Consider the following 17,318-nt stretch of genomic DNA (forward strand, 5'->3'; position numbering starts at 1 on the left):
ATGATGAGCATTTTTTCATATGCTTGTTGGCCTCATGTATGTCTTCTTTTGTAAAGTACCTGTTCATATCCTTCACCCATTTTTGAATGGGCTTGTTTGTTTTTTTCTTGTAAATCTTTTTTAGCTCATTGTAAATTCTGGATATCAGCCCTTTGTCAGACGGGTAGGCTGCAAAAATTTTTTCCCATTCTGTTGGTTGCCGATTCACTCTATTGACTGTTTCTTTCGCCGTGCAGAAGCTGTGGAGTTTGATCAGGTCCCATTTGTCTATTTTGGCTTTTGTTGCCAATGCTTTTGGTGTTTTGGTCATAAAGTCCTTGCCTACGCCTATGTCCTGAATGGTTTTGCCTAGGTTTTCTTCTAGGGTTTTCATGGTGTTAGGTCTTATGTTTAAGTCTTTAATCCATCTGGAGTCAAAAAATATGGAACGCTTCACGAATTTCCGTGTCATCCTTGCTCAGGGGCCGTGCTAATCTTCTCCGTATCGTTCCAATTTTAGTATATGTGCTGCTGAAGCGAGCACTGATTGTAACTTTTAAACACGGCAACATCTGTTGCACAGAGAAAAGGACATAGATAATTGTGAATTGCTTGAGTGATATTTTGCAACAGACTAGCAGAATGCACAATTTTCTATAGCCATATATATTCCTTATAGCATACCTTCTTAAATTGGCAAAAATAAACGTGTTCATTAACAGACAAAAATGTATATATTTAGAGAGAGAGCCTACGTATAGCATACATGTAGGTAAGAGAAAGAAAAGATATGTATACTTAAAATTATGCTTAGTAATTAAGGTTTTAGTACTTTATCTTATTTAGAAATAACCTAGGTATCCAATAAATACCCATTATTTCAACTTAGTTTAAGTTTAGAGTTTTTTGTTTGGTTGGTTGGTGTTTGTTTGTTTGTTGTTTGTTTCAAGAAAGAGTCTTGCTCTTTCACCCAGGCTGGAGTGCAGGGGCACAATCTCAGCTCACTGCAACCTACACCTCCTGGGTTCAAGCTCTTCAAGTGCCTCAGCCTCCCAAGTAGCTGGGATCACAGGCATAGGCCACCACGCCCAGCTAGTTTTTGTATTTTCAGTAGATATAGTTTCACCATGTTGGCCAGGCTCGTCTTGAATTCCTGACCTCAGGTGATCCTTCTGCCTCAGCCTCCCAAATTGCTGGGATTATTGGCATGAGCCACCATCCTCAGCCAAGTTTAGAGTTCTTATTACATAAAGATCTTAAAGGTCAAGTTGACATAATCCAAAACATAATTACTTTGGAAATAAAGTTATCAATTCGGTTAAACGAAATTTTCATTTTTTAAAATGATTTTAAACATGAAGTAGAAGTAATGCTAGCTAATTTGATGAGTAAATCTATATATGTTTAGGAGGAACATATCTAAGTAGAATAAAAGTATATGCCTATGTTATGCTTGAGGCTGATGATGCAGATAAAACAGGTTTGTTTTTATTAAACAAAAATTATTAAACTAGTCCTGTTTGCTAAAATCTACCTAAATTATTTGAACTTGAATTCAAAAAACATTTCTGAGTTAGGCTGGGCACAGTGGCTCACGCCTGTAATCCCAGTACTTTGGGAGGCTGAGGTGAGCAGATCATCTGAGGTCAGAAGTCTGAGACCAGCCTGGCCAACATGGCGAAACCCTGTCTCTACTAATAATACAAAAACTAGCCAGGCATGGTGGTGTGCACCTGTAATTCCAGCTACTAAGGAGGCTGAGGCAGAAGAATTGCTTGAACCCAGGAGGTGGAGGTTGCAGTAAGCCAAGATTGCACCACTGCACTTCAGCCTGGGGAAAAGAATGATACTCTGTCTCAAAAGAAAAAAAAATTCTGAGTTACTGGCTTAAAAACACTTTACTCCCTGTTGAAAGTATGTGAGGTTCAATTTTCATAATTTGGGGCCGATTAAAGAATATTCAATTTGTTTAAATGCTTATTTATTTAAGCCAATCAGAACAGAGCTCGTTTGGATTTTATAATCTAATTTGGTGGTATTTGGAAAATCTTACACAGTGAGAAGTAAAGGCCTTTCTGAATCACATAAACATGTATATAAATACAGAGAACTTCTAGCTTCAGTTCTAAAATTTCAGCCATGGATAAAGCATAAATAAATATTTACAGAACTTACTGGTCTATATCAAAGAACAATTATCTTTTCAGTTGGTATGAATTCTTAATTGATTTGAGCTAAAGCAGACAAATAAATCAACAGGAAAGGCTAACAAACCAGATTTTACCCAACAGAGATTTCTAAGAACTGCCAGTTTATTTACAGAAGTCACCAAATGGTCAAACCATAAAACCAAAAAAAGCAGGCACAAGGAATGAAGCAAGCACTCAGAAAGAATCCAAATCAAGTCTTGACTATGCTACCAATGGACAAGAATCTGTAGTATAAGACCAGGAGTTGGATTCACCACTGGATCTCTGATCACCAGTCAGGAATAGAATCACTAAAGGCTCCAAGGGGCTTGTTCCTTAGGTGGAATTCATGGGGAGCAGAAGGTGAAGTCCAAAGCTATCCAAGTCTCAGAACCAAACCGTGCAAGACAAAGTGCACCTCAAAATTAAACAGATTAACTTATCTAGAGAATAGTACTGGGAAAAACCTTTATTAATGCAGTATGTATCAAAGAAAAGGAAGGGATCCTGGGGTTTTATAGAATCAAGTGATGCAGGGCAGGCAAGCCCCAAACTGGGGCTTAGCCCAGGAGGGTTCTTTGCTTCATCCAGAAAAGAATTGAAGGGCAAGTCAATGGTAGAAGAAACAGCTTTATGGAAGTGGCAGTGTTGCAGCTCGGTGACTGCTCCAGCAGAACAAGGTTACTTCATAGGCAGTGTGCTGAGAGTAGCAGCTCAGGGGAGTTCTGCAGTCATGTTTATACCTACCTTTAATTACATGCAGATTAAGGGGCGATTTATGCAGAAATTTCTGGGAAAAGGGTAGTAACTTATGGGTCATCAGGTCATTGCCATGGAAAAAGGGAGGTAACTCCTGGGTGTTGCCATGGCACGTCTTATGGAAAGTGGCTTCCACCTCATCCCTGACCCCATCCCTGTTTTAGCTAGTCCTCAATTTGGTGCAGTGTCTGAGCCCCACCTCCAGAGTCAAATCCCATCTCCTACCTCACAAGGGCTTTCCTGAAGAATTTTTCTCTATAACATCCAGGTAAGCAACTGTGCAGACACTTCTCGAAGACCTCTTTTGATGAGGAACTCCTCCTTAAGACCACTCGTTCCACATTTAAACACCATTGTCATAGAAAGCTGCTGCTTTCCTTCATGTCTGAGTTGAAATCCGTATCTCTAGATCTTCCATCCAGCTCTCATTTGAGGCAGCTGGGCCAGATCTGCTTCCTCCTCACACAACAGCCCTTCAGATTTTTGAGGAAATCAACAACCTCCAAACAGAATCTTCTCTCTCAGTCCAGACATCTCCAGCTCCTCTCCCTGTCCTTGCACATGATGGTTTTCACCTATTCACACTTGCTCCGATTACAATCTGTGTTGTTTATGCTCTTTATTCCAAGTATGACATGTACCACTCCTTGTGCTCTTCTTAGCACATAGTAGGGACTGAATTAAGGGGGTTTTCTTGCTTGTTTGTTTTGGAAAAACCAAGTAACTTGTGAACTGAGGTTAGGTTTTCTTGATTTTTAAAAATATTTTAATTTTCAACTATGGTAAAATATACATAACATAAAATATATCATCATAACCATTTTTTTTTCTGGGACGGAGTCTCACTCTGTTGCCCAGGCTAGAGTGCAGTGGAATGATCCCAGCTCACTGCAACCTCCACCTCCCAGGTTCAAGCAATTCTCCTGCCTCAGCCTTCTGAGTAACTGGGATTATAGGCACTTGCCACCACACCCAGCTAATGTTTGCATTTTTGTATTTTTTAGCATGTTGACCAGGCTGGTGTTGAACCCTGGCCTCATGTGATCTGCCTGCCTCAGCCTCCCAAAATGCTGGAATTACAGGTGTGAGCCACCATGCCCAGCCCATCATAACCATTTTTAAGTATATAGTTATGTAGTGCTAAGAATATTTACATTATTGTGCAAACAATGTCCTGGACATTTTCATCTTGCAAAACTGAGACTCCGTACCCATTGATCGGCTCCCCATCTCTTCTTATTCCAGCCCTGGCAACTACTTTCTATTAGTTTGCCTATTCTAGATATCTCAGTGGAATTATATAGTCTTTTTTTATGATTGGCTTATTTCAGGTAGCATAATAACCTCAAGTTTCATCCAAGCTGTTCATCCAATTCATATGTCAGAATTTCCTTCTTTAAGGCTGCATAAGATTGTATTCTATGTATATATGGCATTTTGTTTATCCACTTATTCATCGATGGACATTTGGGTTGCTTCCACCTTCTGGATATTGTAAATAATGCTGGTAGATCTTGATTTTTTAAAGAGTAATCAAAAACTTGGGTCAGGCACGGTGCCTCACATCTGTAATCCCAACACTTTGGGAGAGGCCAAGGCGGGTGGATCATTTTAGGTCAGGAGTTTGAGACCAGCCTGATCAACATGGTGAGACTCCGTCTCTAATAAAAATACAAAAATTAGCTGGGGGTACTGCCACATGCCTGTAATCCCAGCTACTCGGGAACCTGAGGCAGGAGAATTGCTTGAACCTGGAAAACAGAGGCTGCAGTGAGCTGACTGCGCCACTGCACTCCAGCTTGGGTGTCAGAGTGAGTCTCCGTCTCAAAAAACTAATAAATAAATAAATAAATAAAAACCTAACTGGCTGGAAAATATCAGGAGCTTCAAGTCATACATTATGCATTCTTTCATTCATTTCTTCAACATTTATTGAGCAGTTACTATAAGATACTATTCAAAGCACTGTGGGGAGAAACAAAGATGAAATAAACTGTAAAGTCTAGTCCCAGTAGAGTATGTGTCTAATAAACTTTGTCTTGTACTGTTATTCTTAAATTATACTCTCCTATAAATAAATCCTCACCATTTCAAGTCTTAATAAAAGAAAAGAAGACTAAAAAAGGATAATATAGATCAAGGGAAAGCAACTGAGATCAAAGGCAAAACAGGAATTTCCCAAAATGTCTTCTGGGAGAGTCCTTACGTACACACACTTTGTCGTGAATGTGTGAAGCCTTGAACTCTACTCTCTTGGAGTACCTTGTGGACTCATCAAAAAGCCCTGGTACCTTGTTTTTTACTTAAAAATTTTTTAAGGCACAAAATTTGTACATATTTATGGGGTACAGAGTGATGTTTTAATGGATGCATTCAATGTGTATGGCCAAATCTAGGTAATCAGCATATCTCTCACCTCAAACATTTATCATTTATGTTGGGGACAGTCAAAACCCTCTCTCCTAGCTATTTGAGAATATTTGATAAATCATTGCCACCTAGTTACCCTCCAGTGCTATAGAACACTGGAGCTTATTCCTCCTATCTAGCTGTAATTTGTTTGTTTGTTTTTGAGACAGAGTCTTGCTTTTGTCACCCAGGCTGAAGTGCAATGGCGTAATCTCAGCTCACTGCAACCTCCACATCCCTGGTTCAAGCAGTTCTCCTGCCCCAGCCTCCTGAGTAACTGGGATTACAGGTGCCTGCCACCACACCTGGCTAATTTTTATATTTTTAGTAGAGATGGGGTTTCGCCATGTTGGTCAGGCTGGTCTTGAACTCCTAACCTCAGGTGATCCACCCACCTTGGCCTTCCAAAGTACTGGGATTACTGGCTTGAGCCTGGCTAGTTTTATATCCTCTAACCTCTTTGCTTTCTTCCCTCCTTCCTATGCCTTCCCACGTCTGGTAACCACTCTTCTGCTCTCTAGTTCTTTGATATCTACTGTTTTAGCTTCCACATATGAGTAAGAAAACATGGCATTTATTTTTCTGTGACTGACTTATGTCACTTAATGTCTTCCAGGCTCATCTATGTTGTTGCAAATGTCAGGATTTCATTATTTGTAAAGGCTGAGTAGTATTTCATTGTGTGTATATACCGTATTTTCTTTATTCACTCATCCACTGATGAACACTTAAGCTGAACACTTGGCTATTACTAATAATGCTGCAATGAACATGTGAGTGCATCTCTTCAACATACGGATTTTATTTCCTTTGGATGAACGTGAATAGGTATAACCCAGAATGCAAAGTGATATGAGCGTGTGAAGCATTAGTCTTGAGTTCGAGTTTTTGTTTTTTGTTTTCATTCATCTAACAAGTATCTGTATAGGCGTACTGCACTTCCAGTTTCTTTTTCATTTTCTTTTTTTTTTTTTTTTGAGAGATGTAGTCTTGCTCTGTCGCCCAGGCTGGAGTGCAGAGACGTGATCTCTGCTCACTGTAACTTCCGCCTCCCAGGTTCAAGTGATTTTTCTGCCTGAGCTTTCCAAGTAGCTGGGAGTACAGATGTGTGTCACCATGCCCAGCTAATTTTTGTATTTTTTTAGTAGATACAAGGTTTCACTATATGTTGGCCAGGCTGGTCCCGAACTCCTGACCTCAGGCGATTCACCCGCCTTGGCCTCCCAAAGTGCTGGGATTATGGGCATGAGCCATTGCAGCTGGCCCGCACCTCCAGTTTCTTATGAGGATCAAGATGCCTACACGGGAAGAAGATGTTACATACAGGAGTGTGTGTGTGGGTGTGGGGGTGTGTGTGTGTTAAACAGAATTATCCATGCAAAGCGCCCAGAATAATGCCTGAATCATTTTTTGTACTCTTGACAATTGCTGATACTAGCTAACTTTTGCATAGCACTTACTCTGAGCCCGGTATGATTCTAAAGGCTTGACATATGTTCGTTCATTTAATCCTCACAACTCTAATACTATTTTTAATCCTAATTAAAAATGAAGAAACTGAGGCATGGAACGTTTAAGTGACTCCCCCAGGTTATTCAGCTAGAAGTAGAGAAGCGTATCTGCTCTAAAGCTCATGCTAGTAACGGCTTCATCATTATTAACCACAGGTGGGAGACCCTTTCGTTCAGAGTCTTGTCTCAGTAATTTGAGTCTGGACCATGATATTTACTCATCTATGGGTGAGTGGCACTCCTTGGTGCTCCTATGACTGTGATGCCATGAGCAATAACAGGTAACAGTGGCCCAAAAGTGCGTGGAGATAAATCACGAATCAAAGTAATTTTGATGATATCGGGACATAGAGATTAATAGATATTAAACAGTAGTCAGGCAATTCTAAAATCAAAGAAAATGATCCTTCTTTCTACCCCCTGGAATACCCATGCCTGAGGGCCTGAGCAGAATTTGGGGGAAGCAAAAATGGTCTCCCCAGGCCAAGCTAGGAACCTGCTGATGAGCCCTCATATTCAACGTAGGCTCTCATTTACTTTAGTTGCGTTTTAGATTTGTCTCCCAAGTGACATAAGGGAGAGCTTTTAGAAACACAAAACACACATTTGATGTCTGAATTCCTATTGACTGCCCGTCCTGCTCTCAGGCTCCTGGACTCCTGTCCCTTTTCCCAAGGCCTGGGCTCTGCTGGTCTCCTGCCCTTGAGGTGTGACTGGGATTCCTTCGCTGCTTTCTCTCCTCTCTTCACTAGATTTCAAGCCCTTATGAGTGGTGGCAGTTCATACTTCGCAGGTGCTTTGAAGGCAGTTAAGTAATGCTAATTGAGCTGAAAATATTTAAAATTTAATTCGATAAACATTCATCAAGTTCCCCACTGCACGCTACATGCTCTTCTAAACACTGGTAATGAGGGCAGAAAGATCTAGCATGGTCGTTTACACTAAATAGCAGTTCAATAAATAGCAGTTCCTGTGCAGCAGGAAGGAAAGGCTCTTGGTTTGCTCATCATAGGGCTCAGTATCTGATGGGAAGGCAGACAACTAAGAAAGTACCTGGCACTAAGAGTGGGAATTACCAGGAAGGAAGGTAAGCAGAGCTGCTTGCTCAGGAAAGAGGCACACCTGTGAAAGGACAGGTAGGAGCCAAGTCAGGTCGTTGAGGGAGAGTGTGCCTGGGATGGGGAGGTGCAGAGCAGCGTGCTGCACTCAGTCCTCTCCTGGGCTGCTGCAGGACTAGAAGGCAGTTGTGGGGAGAGGGGAGGGATGAGGCTCCACAGCATGGCAGGAACCAGACCAGGGTGGCCTCACTTGCAATTTAACCTGGGAGTTTTGGATGAATTTAAATAGGGGAATGAATGACCGGATTTGTGATTTACTGCTCCCTGACGGCAGTTCAGACGTATATTCGGAACAGGGGGGCATAGGACAGAAAACTAGTGACGGGCATTTGTGAAGCAGGCCCAGCAGGGATAGGGTGTGACCAAGACAGTAGTGGCAGTGGAGAGAAGGTCAGAGCCTGAGACATTTAAGAGAGAAACTTTTTGAAGGTTGTGAGCAGGGAGGGTAGAACAGAGGAGATTAGGAGCACTGTAATTGTTTTTGCTTGGTCCTTGGGAAGAGAGGAATAAACTTGACCAAGACAAGATGCGTAGGAAAAAGAGTAGGTTTGGGAAAATCAGATAAGTCTTCTTATGATGGGTGGAAGCGTCTATGACACTTTCAAAGGAGGTATCCTGGAGGTGCTTTGCTGGCCTGTGTGATGACAACGCAGGTAATGATGATGATGCCGCCATCCTGAAGAGAGGGTAAGTAGGTGGAACAACCCCATGTGTATACTATTCTTTGTAAAGTGAGTCTTTTTGGCCAGGTGCAGTGGCTACAGCCTGTAATTCCAGCACTTGGGGAGGCTGAGGTGGGCCAATCACTTGAGCCCAGCAGTTCCACACCAGCCTGTGCTACATGATGAGACCCCCATCACTACAAAAAGTACAAAAATTAGCCGGATGTGGCAGTGTGTACCTGTAGTCCCAGACACTCAGGAGGCTGAGATGGGAGGAACATTTGAGCCCAGGAGGTCGAGGCTGCAGTGAGTTGAGATCATGCCACTACACTCCAGCCTAGGAGACAGAGCAAAACCCTATCTCAAAATAAATAAATTAATTAATTTAATTCAATAATTTTTATTGTAGTTAATGCATAACCTAAAATATATCATCTGTACCATTTCCAAGTGTACAGTTTGGTAGTGTTAAGTATATTGACATTGTTCTGAAAACAGTCTCCAGAACTTTTTCATCCTGTAAAACTAAAACTCTGTACCCATGAAACAGCAACTCCCCATTTCCCCTTCCCCAGTCCCCACAATGACTATTCTCTTTTCTGTTTCTATGAATGTGACAACTCTAAGTACCTCATATAAACGGAATCATACAGTATTTTTCCTTTGGCGACTGGCTTATTTAACTTGATATAATGGCCTTGTTATAGACTGAATTGTGTGCCTGCCGATCATATGCCGAATTCCTAACTCCAAGTACCTCAAGAGTTGACTGATTTGGAGATGGGGGTGTTTAAAAAGGTGATTAAGTTAAAATAAGGCCATTAGGATGGGCCCTAATGCAATCTGACTGGTGTTTTTAATGAAAAGAGAACATCTGGACTGAGAGATTCCAGGGGTGTTTGTGTGCAGAAAAAGACCACGTGAGGACACAGTGGTGAGGCGGCCACCTGCAAACCTTAGAGAGGGTTCTCCAGATAAACAAACTAGCTGGCACCATGATCTTGGACTTCAAGCCTCCAGAACTGTGAGAAAAGAAATTCCTGTTTGTAAGCCACCTAGTCTGTGGCATTTTGTTATGGCAGCACTAGTAAACTAATACAGGCCACGGGTTCACTGACTGATGTTCTAGCATGTATTAGAATTTTGTTCCTTTTTAAGGCTGAATAGTATTCTGGTTTTGTTGTTGTCGTAGAGACAGGATTTTGCTATGTTGCCCAGGCTGGTCTTGAACTCCTGGTCTCAGTCACTCTGCTAGCTTTGGCCTTGCAAAATGCTGGGATTATAGTCATGAGGGCTTCACCAGCCCTGTTGTATGTTTATATTACATTTTGTTTATCCACTTATTTGTCAATAGACACTTGAGTTGTTTTCACTTTTGACTAGCATGAATCATGCTGCTATGAACGTTGGGTGTACACTATCTCTTCAGTATCCTGCTTTTAATTCTTTTCAGTATATACTCAGACATGAAATTGATAAATCATATATAGTAATTCTACTTCTAACTTTTTGAGGAACTGCCATATTATGCTATTTACCCCATTTTAAATCTACGCCATTTTATATTCCCACCAACAGAGCACAGGGTTCCAGCTTATCCACATCCTCACCAGTAGTTTCTGCCTTTCTTATAGAAGCCATTCTGTGAGCGTGAGGTGATATTTTCTGTAGTGTTAATTTATATTTCTCTAATGATGAGTGATGTTGAGCATCTTTTCATATGCTTCTTTAGGCCATTTTTAGAACATCTTTGGAGAAATGTCTATTGAAGTCCTTTGCCCCTTTTAAAATCAGGTTTTTGTTGTTGCTGCCGAGTTGTAGGACTTCTTTATATATTCTGAATATTGACCCTTTATCAGTCATATGATTTGCAAGTATTTTCTCCCATTCCATTGGTCGCCTTTTCACTCAAAGGACTGTGCCCGTCGATGCACTGAAATTTTGGTTTTGAGGTAGTCCAATTTGTCTATTTTTACTTTCGTTGCCTGCGCTTTTTGGTGTCATATCCAGGAAATTCTTGTCAAATCCAATGTCGTGAACCTTTTCCCCTGTTTTCTTCTAAGAGTTTTATAATCACATATGCACTATTCTTTAAGAAGCTTGGCTGTGTAGGAAAGGACGAGGAGAGAGAATCCGAAACGAGGGAAGAACTATTTTGAGATGAGCAGAGATGTATCTTACTTCCAAGCTAAGAGACATACCAGAGCAGAGCTAGAGCTTAAAGATACAGAAGAAAAAGAATGATGGGTGGGTCTCAGACATCATGGAGGTGTATGTGTGAGGGGGAAGAAGGTGATGACCAAAGGCCACAAGAAATGGGTGAACTGGATATAAGAGAAGCATCTTTTCCTCTGACAGGAGGTGAAGAAGGTAGGATGAGTATGATGGAGCTGAGGTTGTCAAGTGAGGGCATATTGTGGCAAGATATGCCCTCAGAGGGCTTCCATTTTTTCTGTTAATCAGTCCCAACATCGTCTAATGAGAGTAATGGAAGAGACGATGGTGAATGGTGAAGGTGGGAGAAGCTGCTTAGGAAAACAGGGAAGAGCTGCCCTTGGACATGTTAGAAGAACTGTGCAGCCCAGTAGGCTAAGGGATGTGAAGTGATGCTGGTTCCAACCCCAGGTAGTTTTATCATACAGTCCCTAGCAGCTCAGTTGGAGGTGAAGAAGTCAGGCTATTGGGGCCAGGTGTGGTGGCTCACACCTGTAACCCCAGCACTTTGGGAGGCTGACAGGTGGATCACAAGGTCAAGAGATCAAGACCATCCTGGCCAAAATAGTGAAACCCCATCTCTACTAAAAAAAAATACAAAAATCAGCTGGGTGTGGTGGCGCATGCCTGTAGTCCCAGCTACTCTGGAGGCTGAGGCAGAAGATTCGCTTGAACTTGGGAGGCGGAGGTTATGCCACTGCACTCCAGCCTGGCAACAGAGCGAGACTCCAGATCCAAAAAAAAAGAAGTCAGAAGTCAGAAATCAGGCTGTTGGATTGAATTAATGTCAGGGTTTTCATCTCTGACATTGTATTTTTCATCTATAGAAGTTCAATTGGGTCATTTAAAAAATATCTTTCATGTCTCTGTGTAATATGCACATGCTTTTGTCTATTTTAACATAATGTTGAATTGTCTTGTCTTCAGATTTTATCATTAATGTTATTTCTAGGTCAGTTTCTATTGATTTATTTTCCCTTCTCATTATAGACCATGTTTTCTTGACATGCCCAGCAATTTTTCATATGATCCAAGTCATGGTGGGTTTTATTTATACACTTTTCAAAATTTGTAAAAGTAATCTTGAGCCTCATTCTAGGATGCAGTTAACTTACTTTGTAACACCCATTTGTTTATTCATTCGTGTGTTTGCTCTTGCCATTTTTAGGGAAGGCCATCAGGCTGGGACAGGGTGAAGGAGAAAGGACAGTACTACTTTAGACTTTCTGGGAGTCTATACAGAGGTTCGCCTGTAAAGAACTGAGGAGACCTGTTTTGGGAAGGAGGCCAGGGGATTGAAACTAGTGAAATGGCTGAGACATGTTCTTTAAGATGTAACTTCATGCCCTGTGACCCACCAGTATTCAGTGAGACCCTAAAACCCATACTGTGCTTAGTGTGATTGGGTTTCCTGTAGAAGCCAGCAGGGGACATCCATGTCACCACAAGGCCAAACCAAAGTGGTCCATGAAGACTTAATTTGTGAAATAGAGAAGATCAGGAGGAAATAGGTCTGGGTTTGCAAAAATTATGAGGAGGATGGAAGTCATGTGTGAGTTCTTCTGTCCTTACACATGAACGTGATGTTTGGATCTGTTCATATGCAGTAGATAAGCAGGGGAATAAACCAACAAAATGTGGGTGTTAGTCCGAGTACACCCAAGAAGGAGACATCACAACAGGATTAAACATTCAAGAAACTTATTAGGAGAAACATCTGTGACAGAAAATGGAGAGGGAGAGGCTGGGAGAATCATCAGACCCCGAGTGAATCCAGAGTGCAGGGGAGAAGGAAGGAAAGAGGGGTTTGTGGGTAGAAGGGTCTGAGACTTCCTTAAATTCTTTCAGGAGTTCAAGATGTTTAAAACTAGGGTCACATTTTTATTGGGCCAAGGGGAGCCTGGCAACTCCACCAGGCAGTTCTCTAGCCAGAGTCATCTGATAGAAGATTCCCGTGTCTCCTGGAAATGAGCCTGCTTTGTTACCATTGTCACCAGAAAGAGCAGATAAGGAGGTGACTATGCTTTTTTCTTGTGTCACCAGAACCAAAAAAACCCATGATCGCCTTGGAGACAGTGACCCATGGAGGAGTAGACCATATCCAGAAGCATACACACACACACACACACACACACACACACACACAAAAAACACACAAACACATACAAACACACACACACACATACACAAGGATCTTCATTTTTTTCTTCTTATCCCAATTCGCCTTCCCTGTGGTTATCTCACATTTTTGTCCTACGTTTGTACAATTTTCTTGATGCAAATGTCTAATAAATGTGCCAATGTCAATTTCCTGGTTTGGATCTTGTACTGTAGATGTGCAGGTTGTCATCACTGGTGAGGGGGTAGAGGCTAAGTGAAGGTTCTCCTGATCTCTCTGTAATATTTTTGCAACTTCTTATTAGTCTAAAATTATTTAGAAATAAAAAGCTTTTGAATAATGTTTAACGCAGAATTCCAAACATGAGTAAGCCTACTGATTTTAAGAAACCAAGTAAAACACAAAAAAGAGAGCCTTCATTATGGAAGCGAATCTTGATATAATAAAAGACATCTGTAAGAAATGATAGAAAATGCATGTCATACCACAGAGCAACAGGCCTAAAGAAATATACTGTGTGCCTTCAGAGACAAGGCTGCAAACTTAGCAGAAAGGAGAACGGAACACATCAGAGTTTTCCTGGCTTTAAGTGGGGTTGAACAGCACTTGAAGTGGATTGAAAATAATGACTGTAATATTAAGCCCAGCAGGCTACCATTTCGTGGAATCTAGTCTTGCATGGAGTCATACAAGCTGCTGCTTTAAGAAAGCAAGAGACTGAAAACAACAAAAGCAGGTTTTCTCTTTGAATCCAGACCAGAAGAAACAAAATCAGGACAAATGAGCCATCTACCTCTGCTACTGCACATCTGGCTTCTAACATGATGGTCCTATTCACCACTTCTTTCTCCATCCTAAAGAAGCCACAACACCTCACCACATCACTCTCACCAAGCAAACGTTACCTCTTTTATCCAGGCCAAGTCCTGCATTCATTCTATTAGGAATTCAAGATGTTTAAAACTAGGGTCACATTTTTATTGGAGCAGTTTGCTTTATTTTAATAACTTTTTTCACATATTACTCTTGAGGTGTTTGTTTCACATATTACTCTTTTTGTTTGTTTTGTTTTGAAGAAGGAGTTTATTTTTTTATTTGCTTTAGAGAAATGGCTCACTCTGTCACCCAGCCCGGAGTGCAGTCGCCCAGTCATAGCACAATACAGCTTCAAACTCCTAGGCTCAAGTGATCCTTCCACCTTAGCCTCCCAAGTACCCAGAACTACAGGCACACACCACCACAATCAGCTAGTTTTAAAATTTGTTGTAGAGATGGGGTCTCACTGTGTTGCCCAGGCTAGTGTCAAACTGGTCTCAAGTGATTCTCCCACCTCAGCCTCGCAAAGTGCTAGGATGACAGGCATGAGCCACCATGCTGGGCCAGACTTTATAGTTTTGAACGTTGTGCCTATAATTCCTTTTTCCCTTTAGGCTATTATTTATATTGTACAAGATCCAATAATAACACGGTGATTTTTAGTAACACGTATCCCTTGTTGCTGTTTCTTCTTGTATTTTAATTTGCATTTCCCTAGGTACTAAAGTCATTCTTTCATTTTCTGGCCATTTGTGTATCTCTTTTGTTGTGACACAGATAGCCTAACTTTTGCTCATTTTTCTGTTGCCTTATTATCTTTCTAATATGTACGAGTTTTAAAAAATCTACTTTGCCTGTAATCCCAGCACTTTGGGAGGCTGAGGTGGGCAGATCACTTGAGGTCATGAGTTCAAGACTAGCCTGGCCAACATGGTGAAACCTCGTTTCTACTTCAAATTATAAAAATTAGGTGGGCATGATGGTGCACGGCTGTAATCCCAGCTACTTAGGAGGCTGAGGCAGGAGAATCGCATGAACCCAGAAGGCGGAGGCGACAGAGCGGGACTCCATCCCAAAAAAAAAAAATCTACTCTGGAAGTTTATCTTTTATCTATCATATATGATCCAAATATTTTACCAGTTACTCTTTATTTAATATACTCTTTTCTTGCCACTCTGTTTTTAATCAAGATATGTGCACACAGTTAAAAAAAAATAAACTCATGTCTAGAAGTAGATTTCTCTCGGAGCTAATGAAACTTAAATTTCAGGGCCTTTACTTGCATAGGTTCTTCCCCAGGCCCCAGAAGAGGCCATACCAGAGTACCACATTGTCATGAGTTTTTGTGAAATGTACAAAGCAGATACATATTCATTTCTATTTTTGTTTTGGGCAGGTTTATTACAAGGGTATATGGTGTTGATGCTGAGGTTTGGGCTTCTATTGATCCTGTCACTCAGATAGTGAACATAGTACCCAATAGGAAGTACCCAATAAAGTTCCCATCTTTATGTCTGCGCATATCCAAGATTTAGCTCCCACTTATAAGAACATATGATCCTTGGTTTTCTGCTTCTGCATTAATTTGCTTAGAATGATGGCCTCCAGCTACATCCATGTTGCTGCAAAGGACATGATTTCATCCTTTGCTGTGGCTGCATAGTTTTCTATGGTGTATATATACCACATTTTGTTTATCCAATCCATAGTTGATGGGCACCTAGGTTGATTTCATGTCTTTGCTATTGTGAATAGTGCTGCCATGAACATATGCGTCCCTGTGTCATTTTGGTAGAATGATTTATTTTCCTTTAGGTATATCCTGGGTCAAATGGTAGCTCTATTTTTAGTTCTTTGAGAAATCTCCAAATGGCTTTGCACAGTGGCTGAGCTAATTTATAGTCCCACCAACAGTGCATACGTGTTCCCATTTCTTCACAGCCTCTCCAACATCTGTTATTTTTTGACTTTTTAACAGTAGCCATTCTGACTGCGGTGAGATGGTCTATCATTGTGGTTTTGATTTGTATTTCCCTGATGATTAATAATATTAATGTTTGTCAGCTGACAAAGTAAGATATATTAATGACAATCTGTTGAGACTGCTGCCTCTTCCTTTCTTTGTGTTTGGTGGTATTGGAGCAGCTGCTGGAATTATTGGGATCTGGCCAAGGGCATGTTGAACTGGGACATATTCTGTTTGGGTTTAGTGAGATATGTCTATGTGGTTCACAGTCACTTCCACATAAAGTTATTACTGGACATCTTGGTGTAGGTATGGCTTTCAGGAATACATCTGCTCATCATGCTAACTCACCCAGCACTGTGACACAAAGGTTTGGGGCCAGAGGTCATATTGAGATAGAAATGTGTTCTATTCTCCCAGCACTGGAAGTATGTGAGTAAGGGAGGAGAAATGAGGTTTGAAATTTGCAGAGCCAGAAACTAGTCTATGGAAAATCCTTCCAATGATTGGCTATGTAAATTATAAACAGAGGACAAGGTTCTCATCCATGCCTGGTCAAATGGAAGTTCTCAACTGTGATAATGAATCATTATATCAATACATAATGCACCATTACAAGGAGAATATAGATAACAAGTTGGTTTGTGAGTATCTTCAATTCAAATAGTATTAAGATTAATCACTGCACAAGAAAATTTTACATGCCCTGAAATTTTACTGTTCATATATTAAAGAAAGTGAACAGAGCTTTTCAAATTTTTAATAAATTCCTGTAAATTAAATAGCATTACCAATAGCAAGATGTGAAGCTTAGAGAAACTTTTCTGTTCTTCTCTTTTTTTTTCTTTTAAGAGATAGGATCTTGCCCTGTCATCCAGGTTGGAGTACAGTGGTGTGATCATAGCTCACCGCAGCCTCAATGTCCTGTGATTAAGTGATCCTCTCTCCTCAATTCTGAGTAGAGCTAGGACTGCAGGCATGCACCACCATGCCCTGCTAATTTTTTTTATTTTCTATTGTAGAGACAGGGTCTTGCTATGTTGCTCAAGCTGGTCATGGACTCCTGGCTTCAAGTGGCCCTTCTGCCTCAGCCTCCCAAAGTGCTAGGATTACAGGTGTGATCCTGTAATCCTGCTCCTGGCAGAAACTTTTCTAAACTGTCAATAATAAAGAACAATTTCAGTTATCTGTGCTAAAGAAAGACTTTTACCCTCCAAAAGAAATGGTGTGACATTATTTTTATATTACAAATGAAGAGGCAGTCAAAAAATATGTACCAAAAAACCAGAAAATGTTTTAAAAGGAGGTGTCAGGTAGTTAACAAAAATATGGTTTTCCATATTTTGTGATGTCTGTGGATTTATATTTTTTGAAATTTGTAACTTTTGTGTTTTTTAAGTTCTAAATATTCACTGTTATAACTACTTTTATTTATAAATGTTTATTGTTTTGTTTAAATAGGACTCTGCTTTCCCCGTATTGTAAAAACTAAGTCCCATAAAACCTAGATGTGCCCCTATAATATTTTCAAAAGCTTATACTAAAAATAATAAGTCTCCTCTACTACTTTTCCAT

At 40.7% G+C, this 17,318-nt stretch overlaps 1 protein-coding gene and 1 non-coding gene across 2 annotated transcripts in view; one reads left to right on the forward strand and one right to left on the reverse strand.

Moving 5' to 3' along the window:
* The window catches only part of CDCA7L (cell division cycle associated 7 like), a 206,420-nt gene that overhangs the window by 123,548 nt on the left and 65,554 nt on the right, over nt 1-17,318 (forward strand). The window lies entirely within an intron of this gene.
* Nucleotides 417-523, reverse strand: LOC135276561 (U6 spliceosomal RNA). Its single transcript, XR_010344122.1, has one exon. It is a non-coding gene; the product is annotated as a U6 spliceosomal RNA (small nuclear RNA).

Source organism: Aotus nancymaae, unplaced genomic scaffold (genome assembly GCF_030222135.1).
Source record: "Aotus nancymaae isolate 86718 unplaced genomic scaffold, 86718_ANA_hifiasm-v0.15.2.pri h1tg000025l, whole genome shotgun sequence".
Taxonomy (NCBI): domain Eukaryota; kingdom Metazoa; phylum Chordata; class Mammalia; order Primates; family Aotidae; genus Aotus; species Aotus nancymaae.